The sequence below is a fragment of the Limulus polyphemus genome, unplaced genomic scaffold, assembly GCF_000517525.1.
Source record: "Limulus polyphemus unplaced genomic scaffold, Limulus_polyphemus-2.1.2 Scaffold4, whole genome shotgun sequence".
In the NCBI taxonomy this organism is placed as follows: domain Eukaryota; kingdom Metazoa; phylum Arthropoda; class Merostomata; order Xiphosura; family Limulidae; genus Limulus; species Limulus polyphemus.
The window spans coordinates 1955605-1967592 of record NW_013665614.1 but is presented as its reverse complement, the minus strand read 5'-3'; the positions used below and the strand labels follow the sequence as shown (position 1 = coordinate 1967592).

Sequence of the window (11988 nt, the reverse complement as noted above, 5' to 3'; positions counted from 1 at the left end):
CTATAATCAGGGCATTAACAACCTTGTTTAAGATGGAAAAGCATCATCGATAAGAATTGTGACTATTTCATTTAATAAATGTTTGTTTTGATATATAAGTTGTTCAGGATTTTTCACCTAAAAAAAGCGACATTAATTTCTTCACGACCTAATATATATATATATCTCTTTCTCTATATACATATATATATATGTATAATTGTAAAATATGGAGCCAATGTTTCGCTTTTGTAGCTTCCAATCTGCTCTTGAACTTTATGAATTGAAAAAGAATCCTGCAATTCATGGTGAAAACTAAGCTCTAGACCTAAAACGAAACACAGTAACGACAAGATTTCAAACAACTAAGCCAAAGAAAAAAAAAGCGTCGCAGACATATACCAATAAATAAAACTAGGGTACAAACTAAAATTGGCAATGGCAAAAAACGAAGTATCTGAAGATGTAGGATCCGTACAACGCTCTTGACCAGATTTAATATTTCTTCGCAAGTCTCGAGTGTGATATTAACCGGAAGCTAAAAAATATTAGAACTTACAAATGTAGAGTGCTCAATCTCGTAACTTTTATATCGAACACAACCATTCGACGTCTGTAGTCAGTTGTGGGGAGGTGTTAGCTCCTATAATGAAACAGAAAAGAAAAGAAGGAAGACAAGAAAGTTAATACAAAAACAGGTTATTAGAAGCAGATCACTAGAGTGATAATTAAAAGTTATCTCCTGAGGTTAGCATTCCAGCCTATAATGGGCACATGGGTAGGTAAGTTATGTCAAAATACAACCGAATAAGAATTTGTACGATCTGAAGAATACAAATTGATAGCTTCAGTATAGTTGTAACACATTGACATATGGTTTGACTTGATAGAGATGTGAAAAGAATGTCACCAAAACTGTTGTAAAGATATATATATATCTCATTTTTTTGCAAGCTATATATGTATCTTACCCATTTAAACAAATAACATTTTACTTTAGTAAATTCAGTAACTGAAACAAATAACATTTTACTTTGGTAAATTCAGTAACTGAAACAAATAACATTTTACTTTAGTAAATTCAGCAACTGAAACAAATAACATTTTACTTTAGTAAATTCAGTAACTGAAACAAATAACATTTTACTTTAGCAAATTCAGTAACTGAAACAAATAACATTTTACTTTAGTGAATTCAATAACTGAAACAAATAACATTTTACTTTAGTAAATTCAGTAACTGGACTAGATTTATTGCAAGAAAAAAGATAATGATAATACAGAAAACATCTTTCAGCTTTTGTTGTTAATATTTTAATCGTGTGCATCCATCTAGTTGTTGTTGGAGTTTTAGCGCAAATCTGTACAATGTATGCTACCTGCCCACCGCATGGAATCGAACCCCACATTTTAGCGTTGTAAGTCCTGAAACTTACCGCTAGCCCACCATGGGGTCATTTATCTAGTTAAATATCGTAACTTAGAAACATAATTTAAATAGTCCACCAAGTTTTTTGTATTGTGAACAGATTAATCAGTGTGTTATTCCTCGCTTGTTTAAAACTTATTAACCCATACCCATCTAATTTTTGTTGGGTCAAACTAAGTCTCGTATTGAAAAAGTGATCTTAAGAAACAATTTCAACATTTAAAAAATAATATATTCACTATTTGGAGAAAAATAGCTTTGTACATATATTCTTGAAACTAAAGAATTGTCGTGATTTTTCTTCAATAAAGAATAAAAATTAAACCTTTTTGCAACTGAATGAGCTCGTTTGGCGAACGGCGTACTGGAAACGAAGTTATCTTGCTTTTTACGACAAATTTTTAAACTCTTGTCCGGCTTGCTGTGAAGTAAAATGCCGTCAAATTCTCTACATTAGCCGTCAAACTAGTATTTCAATTCCAGGACAAATATTATCCTAGTAACCAGTAAATCCTTCGCTTTCATGTTACTAACAAAACAAAACAAAAAAGTTGCCGTCGTTCTGAAGGTAATGGTCCACCTAGCAAGGCGGCTTCTCGCTCGCACACATTGAACAGTACTCCCCAGCTCGTTACGGTGGCCGTAATGTCATGAAAAACCGATCTGTGTGAAAAAGAGGCCCACATGAATTACGTTTATCGACAGGCCAAACGGTGAAATCGATGACTTAGACAAACAAACAGAAAGAGTGCGGGTAGTACGAAGGACAAGTACTGCGTGTTGCCTGTAGCTATTACTGAGACTCAATCTTCAGCAATGTTAGAAGGTCGATTAGAAATATGTAGTGTTATGCTCTCTTTGTTACAACTTACGCCTTTAAGTGCGTCGTTCAGTTTCTTTACTTCGGTTCGATATCCATTTCGAAAAGCATTAGGTTTTAACTATTTTAACCGAGTCGAACATTTATATATAGAGAGAGATGTTTCGCACATTTCGATGTATTTTTATATTTTAATTAATCTTCGGACACAGGTCTCTTAGCTCATTTTACAATCATTCAAAGTTAATCTTTCCGTACTAACGTACTTTGCAAGCACACTAATGTGATATATATTTACCATTGCGCTAGGTACATTTACCGAATATGTCAGTAACTAAAAAAGCTTATAATGATCGAGCAAAATAATATATTAGAGAAAGGACGTTTCTTAACCATACGTCAAAGCTAGTGGAAATTTAGATATTTTCCTTTTCATTTAAGAATTCCTTTTTTCGTAAACTCTTATTGTACATGTCATTCGAGATCACAACAGTGGGCTTTGAAGTACTTCATTGATTTAAAAACTACCAAAAACCAGGCGGGTAATTGATAACACCTGTATTTCCGCCTTGTTTGACTTTGCCTCTAAAACAGTGGTTCCCAACCTTTTCTCCACTAAAGACCCCTTTTATTGTCATTTTTTCCCACGGACCCCATTTTTATGAAAGATTCCGCCTACCCAAAAAACTGTTTTTATTAACTAATAATTTTCTCGTTCTCCCACTTTTCACTATCAAATAAAAGACATATAACTGAGTGTGCAATTAAAAAGAACATCAGTATTAAAAAACTTACTTGATTGTTGATGAGATGGTATTACCTACGCGGACCCCAGGTTGGGAACCACTGCTCCAAACGATCAGTTTCATGTTATTCACATGGATGAGCTCGGTGAAAATACAAAATTGTAAGATGGACTTGTTCGGCAAAAACACTCGGGCATATCCTGAGTTTTATTGTCCTTTCAACAGGAATGGATATATTAAGCGGTTATATAAAAACTTTCTCCACATCATTACTCCACCTCCAGCAGTTTGCACTGTCAGAACAAAGAGATTAAAGTGCTCCATTTGATTTTCTTCATATACTAACCATATCAATATAGAAAAGGCTAAAACGCTACCCATCAAACCATATTATATATTTTTCCATGGAAGGATCGGGGTGCAAATTACCTCGACTACCGTGTTTTTCGCGTACTTATGGATCGTTTTGGTTAACTGTAAGCCGAAATCTTTAATTGTTACCCTTTTGTTTATTTGTTTCGTTTTCCATATGACGTAATCCTTAATTTTCATGTTAGCGCCTCGACTTGCTAGCAGACGACAATGGATTTCCAGTGTGAAAGGTGTGGAAATGGTTATCATTTGACAAGGTCATTTTAAGTTTATTAGAGTGAAAATGTTCGTTTTCATATCAGTGGCGATAATGAGGATCAAATTACTGGAGAAAATATAAGTGGTGTAGCTATCGGAATTCACAGGGAAGTATTCTTTCAAACATTGTTACTGATTTTCTAATATTATTACTGCTTACCATATCAGTAACACGAAGTTCTTAATGTTAGGTTTCAGAATGTAAAATTGCCTTTGTTAGTACTATTCATAGCATTGATTGTTGTGGTCATATAAAAAGTAAATAACTGCTTACTTCACACACACACACACAAATATTTTTTATCCTTATTCGAATGAACAAAAATGTAAGCAGTTTATGTTTTGTCTGTTTTACACGTTTAAATTCCCGTACATGCGCGACAGAGGAAAAAAGAAATAACTTGTTTTGTGAAAATAAAATAAACGCTTTGTTTTTAAACCTTTAATTTATTGCATTTCATGTCTCTTTCAGCTAAATTTCTCATTAAATTATTTCCTTTTAAAAATGTTGGCACGCCTGAAATCTCCGCGTGGGATGGTACTTTTATAACTAAGCGCAAAGTTACACAATTGGTTAACTACGCTGTGCAAACCACGGGTATCGAAACCCGGTTTTTGGCATTATAAGTCTTCTGACTTACCGACGAGCTATGTAGGATGTAAATTACTAAATAGAAAACAGTGGTGTCCGTGTAACTAAAGCTTTTATAATTCAGAAAGGTAACACTTTTGTGTACTTGTAATTATGTGATTCCCTTTTTTCATTATAGTTTCAAGCTTCAATATAGTTCAAAATGTATTCCATTTTGTGCAAGGAAAAGTAACTTGTACATCCCTAAATGTTAACAAATCCACAAGCTTCCAGAGGTGAACCGAGGCGCTGTCCCTGGACCATGATGGGGCCAAGACCCCTGGCTTTAAATGTCTGCACTCCCTTCCCCAGTTAAATTCTCATGATCCACGGCTGCTTATAATCACCCATTTTTCACAGTTTGCGCTCTAGACACCATTTAATACTAGCTTTCCTGTTTGCATATAAAATAAGCACTTTTGCATGAGCTTTCGGCTACCATGTCAGTTTCATAATATCCTCCGCGTAATAGGACTAGCGTTACTTGAATCATAATCATTGTTGAAGGAATTGGCCAATTGGAACTTAATCTGACATCTCTTGCTCTGTTCCAATTGTATTGTTTTTGTTTTTTCATCTGTCTGTCATTATCAGAGTTGGCGACCGCAATTATCTTAGTGACAGTTGTTTTCTCTTTCGTTTACCACTGTCAAAAGACTCTCATGGCAAATATCTTTGAACAGACAAAGAAACAGTATTTACTAAAGTCGCTCCTGCTAAATGATCATCTACTATCATGCCCCTTTTAAAATGTGACAGATTCTTGTTCTAACCTATTTTCCTACAGACTGATTAAGGCATCATGGTAGTCAGGTACACTAATTTCTGACGTGTAAATTATAAGTAATCCAAATTAAGCAACATATTTTGGAAATGTTCTGCAAAGATTTGATCGAATGTGGACAGTAAAGAACAAAAACTTGTACTTGACAAAAAGACATGCTGATGCTTCGCCACATCTGGTCGGCTTCTATGTGCTTTATATGACTTCTGGCTGCTAGAGAATAAGAGAAAGATATCTATACTAGACAAAGACTCAAGCAAGAATCATGATATATTGCTCTTTTAAGTAAGAATATGAAGTCCTCCCACGATATCCCACAATCCCAAAATTGTTCACGCCATTGATCATTTCTACTATATTTGTTAAAGGGAAGTAAATCCACAGCGCATACTAAATTGTACAAATATCTGTACCGCTCCTCAACCTGAAAAGTTCCACGCTACAGGGGAACTATGATACAGAAACAAACTTAAGTCTACACAAAGTGATCATTACGATATGTAATCTTTGTCTAAATAGACTAAGACCTTTTACATCCTAATTACGAGGACATCAACTAAGTAAATGCATAACACCTACAGAAAAATGTACCACGATATGTATGATTATAGACACGTTATCTATTTATTTTTTCTTTAGTTATGAAAACCTGAAATATAGCAGTTTTTAAACTGTAACAGTATGACTACAAAAAACTTTGTTTATAGAATCCAAGCAATGGCCTGGCAATCACATGACCAGTCTATTTTGCTTATGCAGTCAGTGTATATTTAGCAGTTGTATGACTCTTAAACCTCACCCTTCCCAAAACAGAAACAAAATCACTTTCAATTAAAGACGTTTTTGATTTTAATTTAGATATAACTTAGCCTAAAGCTACCTGTATAATGCTTATCACCATTTTTTTTCAAATTTTCCATAATAAATTTATGCATTAATATACGACTTACATTTGGTTTCAAAAGTTTTAAAGTTTGATAAAATTATTTTAATATTCTACACATTAACCCATAATACCTAAGAATTTACAATTAACAAAAAACCCTTTTTAAAACCTTAAAATTTTAGGTTTTTTGTGGTAAATATCAACAATCAAAATTACGATTACTGATAGCTAGATCGTGAGGATGTGAACTTGTCGTAGATAGCAGGTGCGACTGCATTAACTTTGATAATAACCACGTACACCTACAAACTGCTCCGATATTTTTTTATTGTTTTCTGAACTACGTATACTCAGAAAGTGCTATGAAGTGAGTCTATATTTATGTACTGAAAGTTTCACAGAGATATGTCAGGCAGTAAAATACTTTACGCCTACTCTAAGTAATCTTAAATATATGTTCAGAAAACTAAAAATGTTAGCTATTTTTCAATTATATCAAAAAAGTGGTGGAAGTTTAGGCGGCAATGACGTACGTTCTTCAAACTTCTTATATATTCTAACAATGTATTTAAAGGGAAATGATATATAATATTTTTTGGATTTTCTTTATCAAAAGTCTCACAGAGAATATCAGTTGGAGGATTCTAGATAGCCTAAAATGGATGGCCTTGAATACATAAAACTAATTTTTCATCTAAAATAATTGCTAATGTAAATACTTGTGTATGTAAACTTCAATTTGTCATATAAGTGTAACGTTTCTCTTGGCAAATGGATGTTGAAGAAATTACGGGGAGGCAGTGACCCATTTTTATCACATTCAGATAAACCATTGACTTTTAGTAAAATATTCGGTTTGAAATATAAAAACGTTGTCATATCAGTCTTAGCTACACCCTGTCTCATAAGCACTTCTGAACATCCGGGATATGATACCCGAAACGTTATAATTTCAAATCTCGCTCAGATGACATAATATTACTATATCATTACGAAAGCAATGCGTCAATGTAACTGAGTCAAGAGTACAGATTATGTATTGGGCCATGAATAAAATGCTTTCCCATTTTGGAGGACTGGCAGCGACAGATAACTTCATAGGCCGTACTCGGGCGATTTATGTAAATGGTTGGGTTAACGCAAGCTGTCTGTGGGAAGCCACAAGCCTTGTGGGAGAGTGGAAATGTGTGATCATTGAGTCGAATTTCTATATCCCGAGGCACTGTGTATTAGTGATGGAAGTGAGCTGGTGCCAGCTATTTATTTACGTCTTATATCATGTGATGTATACCACTGAGTGTCACAAAAAACATGCACGAGATTACCTTTGTAAATAATAAGAGAATAATTATCTCAGTGAAAACTGACAAAAATAATTGAAATGGTGAAGTAAGATATATTTTAGACACAAAGCGAGTACAGAGAACGAACAGGTAACTGTGAATACAAGTATTACGTAACTGGAAGAAGTTGACCAGTGATATATATAGATAACTGAAGTGAACGTTAAATAAGAGTACAAACTACAATGAAAAAATTAAAGCTAAAATCAACGAATAGAAGTTCGCTAGAATATTGTCATCTACACGTATAATTAGTACGCTGTTACAACTGTATTTACGTAAGAATGATTGAAAATAATTTTAACGGTCTCACTTTTATGCTTCTCAATGCACCAATTATACATGAATAGTTATAATTTTACATGATGTTTCAAGCATTTGGTCCCTTAGGGATATTACTTGAAGCGACTCTTGTGAAAAGTCTCATATCCCTGTGACTTCTGAGAAACCCTATACTTCATTGCGATATCTACTTGAGACATCGTCTTAAGTGGGTCCAGAAAGTCTCTAGCTATTTGAACACAATCGTTCTCACCTGTAATTCACTTTAAGAAACTTAAGTATTTAATTTATTCACAAAGACTTATAAGTCCTGAAAATACGTAGTGTACATTGTACGTTCACTTATACCCATTCACGTAATGTATTATGAGATCCTATACTTTTGATACAAGTTATAGCTATCTCCAATTGTCCCAATAATCTACAGACTTAGGTATCATATCTATAAATTGCAAGATTCTTCATTCAGTCTTAGACTGTTCTAAAGATGTCCTAATCGTGTGGCTTTCTCAATGTCGTAACAAATGGTCTACAACATTTCCAATAAACAAGTAATTTTTTTCTTCTTCTCAGCATTATTTTGTCTATCACGACCTAAGTAGTTTATTGTAGGTGATCTGCCAACCAGCAAGAAAGATGCATAGAAATAGTTTTTATGGCACACTTTTGTTAAAAGCAGACACCTATCACAGTCCAACTCTACATAGGATGGGGATTAGGGTAAGATTGGATTCAGTATTGCCATTTGATCTTTAAGATCATGTTCAAGGTCGGTTATGTCAAATGAGATAAACCTGGGTAATACTGAAACAACTGTGCATAAGTCATAGTTTCTTAGCAAAAAAGAAGAAAATAATGACTATTAATTAATAAATAAGTAAGTATTAAAGATACGTTATTAGAGAATAAATTAATTTGTAATTAGATCATCAGTTGATCTAATTAAATGAGTATGCTTATATTGCACTTGTATCGGTTTTTTGCTTAACTGAGCATAAGTTTGATAGATAAATGGTCCATAATGCATACATATGTTTACGTTTAAAACAATAGTAAAATACAATGCACATAACTATTTACATTCAGCAAGGATAACAATATTCGGATTAAATTGGTATTATGTAGTTAATAAATAAATCAATGCCGTTAAAAGCAATTGTCATTTTTCAGCATTAATGAAATAATGTTTTATAACAAGTAAATATATTGGATTTCGTTTATTATTTTCTATGAGCAGTTAAATATTTATATTTTTAGAACTTTTTTGTATTCAAGATTGAATGAATAAATTTCCAAAACCCACATATAACAATGATGATGTCATTAAACATTCATAATAGACCTTTAATGACGTCACTATTCTTATATGTGAGTTACAGGTTACTACTAATTAGTTCTTGCAATAACGATATGTTACACAAAATCCTTATCAAAGTGGATGTTTAAATAACATCACATGAGGTCTACAAGTTCAAACATGACTGATGTTATATGTGCTTCCACACAAGTGTGCTCATTGATACATGACCAGCACACCGCAATATTAAGCTAAAGAATGGCACAGCTTATTATGCCCAATGCTATGCAATAAGAATGCTAATGATAAAGCTATATATTACCAGCTGAAAATCCGCGATTCAAAGTAATGTTAATGAAAAAGGTAAGATAAATTTAGTGGTTTCAATGAAAAAGTAATACTACTTTAGAATCAATAGTCAAACTAACATGCAACTAGCATCTTCCCTGCTAATTTTTGTTGCATGTAAATAGTTACATTAAATATATTTTACTACTTATTCGAACATAAAAAAATAACATTAGTAAGGATTATGCGGTCATTTATCTATCTAACTAAAACCCAGTCAAGCAAAGAACTGAAAATTACCTTAAAGTTCAATTGCCAAGGTGGCATCCACTCTAACCCTAATCACCATCTTATGTAGAGTTGCTCTGTGTTGGGAGCATGGTATAACAAAAACACATCACACATATTTTTAGGTTCTTCCAGTTGATATCAAGTATTTCAGGAATTCAACATTAATTATCATTTTGTATTTTATTGGTAATGAAACAGAACAAATATCATAATATAAAATACTGTGTATAGCTGCATATATCACAATTAAACGTAACAAAAATGCTACAAAAGCACTTTTATTTCTGTATACAAGCACTCACGTCACGGCTTTTGTAATTGATAGAAAAAACACCTATATCCAGCAGAACAATTATACATACATAAAAGCAACCTTCGCAAAACAGTTACATTTTATTGGTCCAGTAAACTTTGAAATTTTCCATCAAAGTATTTTCTGGAAATCCGTATCAAACCAATTTTATATTTGTCACCAGAGGACAAACAACCATTTTTTATTTTAGCGCAAAGCTACATAACAGCCTATCTGCGCTCTGTCTACCAGGGCGAATCGAACCATATGAATTTAGTATGTAAGTGTCTGCAAACTTACCGTTGGCTTACTGAGAAAAAAAGATGCCAAACCGAATAATCATTATTTATAATCGTACATTTTTTTTTCTTTTGCTTTTACTCATTAGAATTATTGGTATAGTTTTCTTCCGTTGGTGCTATGGTTGTTTGACCCACTCCGGGAACAAGAAGACTAGTTTACTGGTTCGGCAGTTGTTGTGAATGATGATTATGTTTACTCAAATAATAATAATAACTAAAGAATAAATAAATAAACAGTGTTAAAAACATGAAATAAATAAAACTGTCTTTTTAATTCTTACCCAAAAAATCTGATTTATAAATTACTTAAATAAAATTGATAATTATTGTAATTCATTTGCTTAATTAATCTGGTTCACATCATAACAGTTGTTGCTCATGAAAATTGTTGATATATATATATATACTAGCTGAGTTACCCGGCGTTGCACGGTGAAAATTTGGATTTGAAATGTATAGATCAGTATTTTTTTCAGCAAATTATTCAGTAAGTAGACAAAATCTGTGATGCGAGAAATAAAAAAGCATTTAATGAAACAAAGCTTTATTTGAAATAAGATCGTATTTGAGCTTGTCTTGTTCTTGGAGCCTGAAGTCGTACATCATGTTGCTCCTCTGTTTCTTGCCCTCTGTAAGTTATCTGTCTTAATTTTTGTGCTTGAAGTCTGGTTGGACGTTGTTCAGAAGTTTCTTGTTGTCTATATCCAGCTTGCCTTGACGATTCTGAATGAACTCTGGCTTTGTGCTGTTCAACAGTTTCTTGCTGTCTTTGAGTAGCCTACCTTTTAGCTTGAGCTCGAAGTCTAACTTTACGTTGTTCCAAAGTCTCTTCCTGTATTTGAGCAGCCTCTCTTGCAGCTTTTGCTTGAAGTCTTTGATTGCGTTCTTCTTCTGTTTCAGCTGCTCTTTGTGCTTGCATTCTTTTAGCGGCAGAAGACTTTCCATAGAAAGGGCGTTTCTTGGGTGGTATAATCACCTGTATCACTAAACAATAATTTGCAATTCACAAAGTTACTAAATCACTTATGAAACCAGTTAGCACTATTTAAAGAAACTGTTTTTGGAAATACTGAATTGACAGCAATATGATCTGAGTGTCTCCCGCCACAATGCTTCCTATGTGCAAAACGTGCATATGTTTGTATGTTTATTACAAAAAAATGGCGCATTAATCATTAATTGTCAATTTCGTCATTAAATACTACACCAAATACAAGATAAATACACCATTAAATTTCTTGTAAAAAACTGGTTATTATGAAGTTATTTTAAAATTTGTAAGTTCAACCTTTTGGTTTCCTATGGCGAACAAATAAACAAACTTATATATATTTAATTAATCTGGGGCACATCATAACAGTTGTTGCTCATGAAAATTGTTGATATATATATATAGCACCTAGATCTCAGGCTATCTAGTCAAATCGAAGCTGGCCTTATCATCTTTGGTACTGGGTGAAAGACAGTAGCGTAAGTATGCACTCACAGCCCCCGCAATTGCGGGAGGGGGGCGAGCCAAAAGGGCCCCGAATCAGCCACTATCATAACTGACATTATAGTGAAATAAATGTAAAATGTAAAGGGCTCATTTACTTTTCATGCAGGGGGGGGGGTGTATCTTTTGTAGCTATGCCACTGGGGAAATGTTTCATTGGCAGTGGATATGGCAGATGTAATATGGTTGACATATTGAAATATATTTCCCTTTGCTTTCACTCTTATAACTTATTCTTCTCTGCTTTCAATCATGGGTTCTTAGAATAAAATATTTCTAGTAAAAATGAAGCCAGTCACGGTTTTCAGACATAAAATGTTCTAATACAAACTGCAGCAACCATCAACAGCTTTCAATTAACTTTCGTTTATTTGTTATTAAGCTCATAGCTACACAACAGGATATCTATTTTCTATGCACCGGAGCATCAAACCCAATTTTTAGCGTTACAAGCCCAGACTTGTCGTTCAATTAGCAATTTATCTTTTGAAGG

General features: G+C 33.4%; 1 protein-coding gene across 1 annotated transcript in view; it reads left to right on the top strand.

Moving 5' to 3' along the window:
- LOC106471184 (LIM/homeobox protein Lhx1-like) overlaps positions 1-11988 on the top strand; it is a 121465-nt gene that overhangs the window by 34718 nt on the left and 74759 nt on the right. The gene's annotated exons all lie outside the window — the stretch shown is intronic.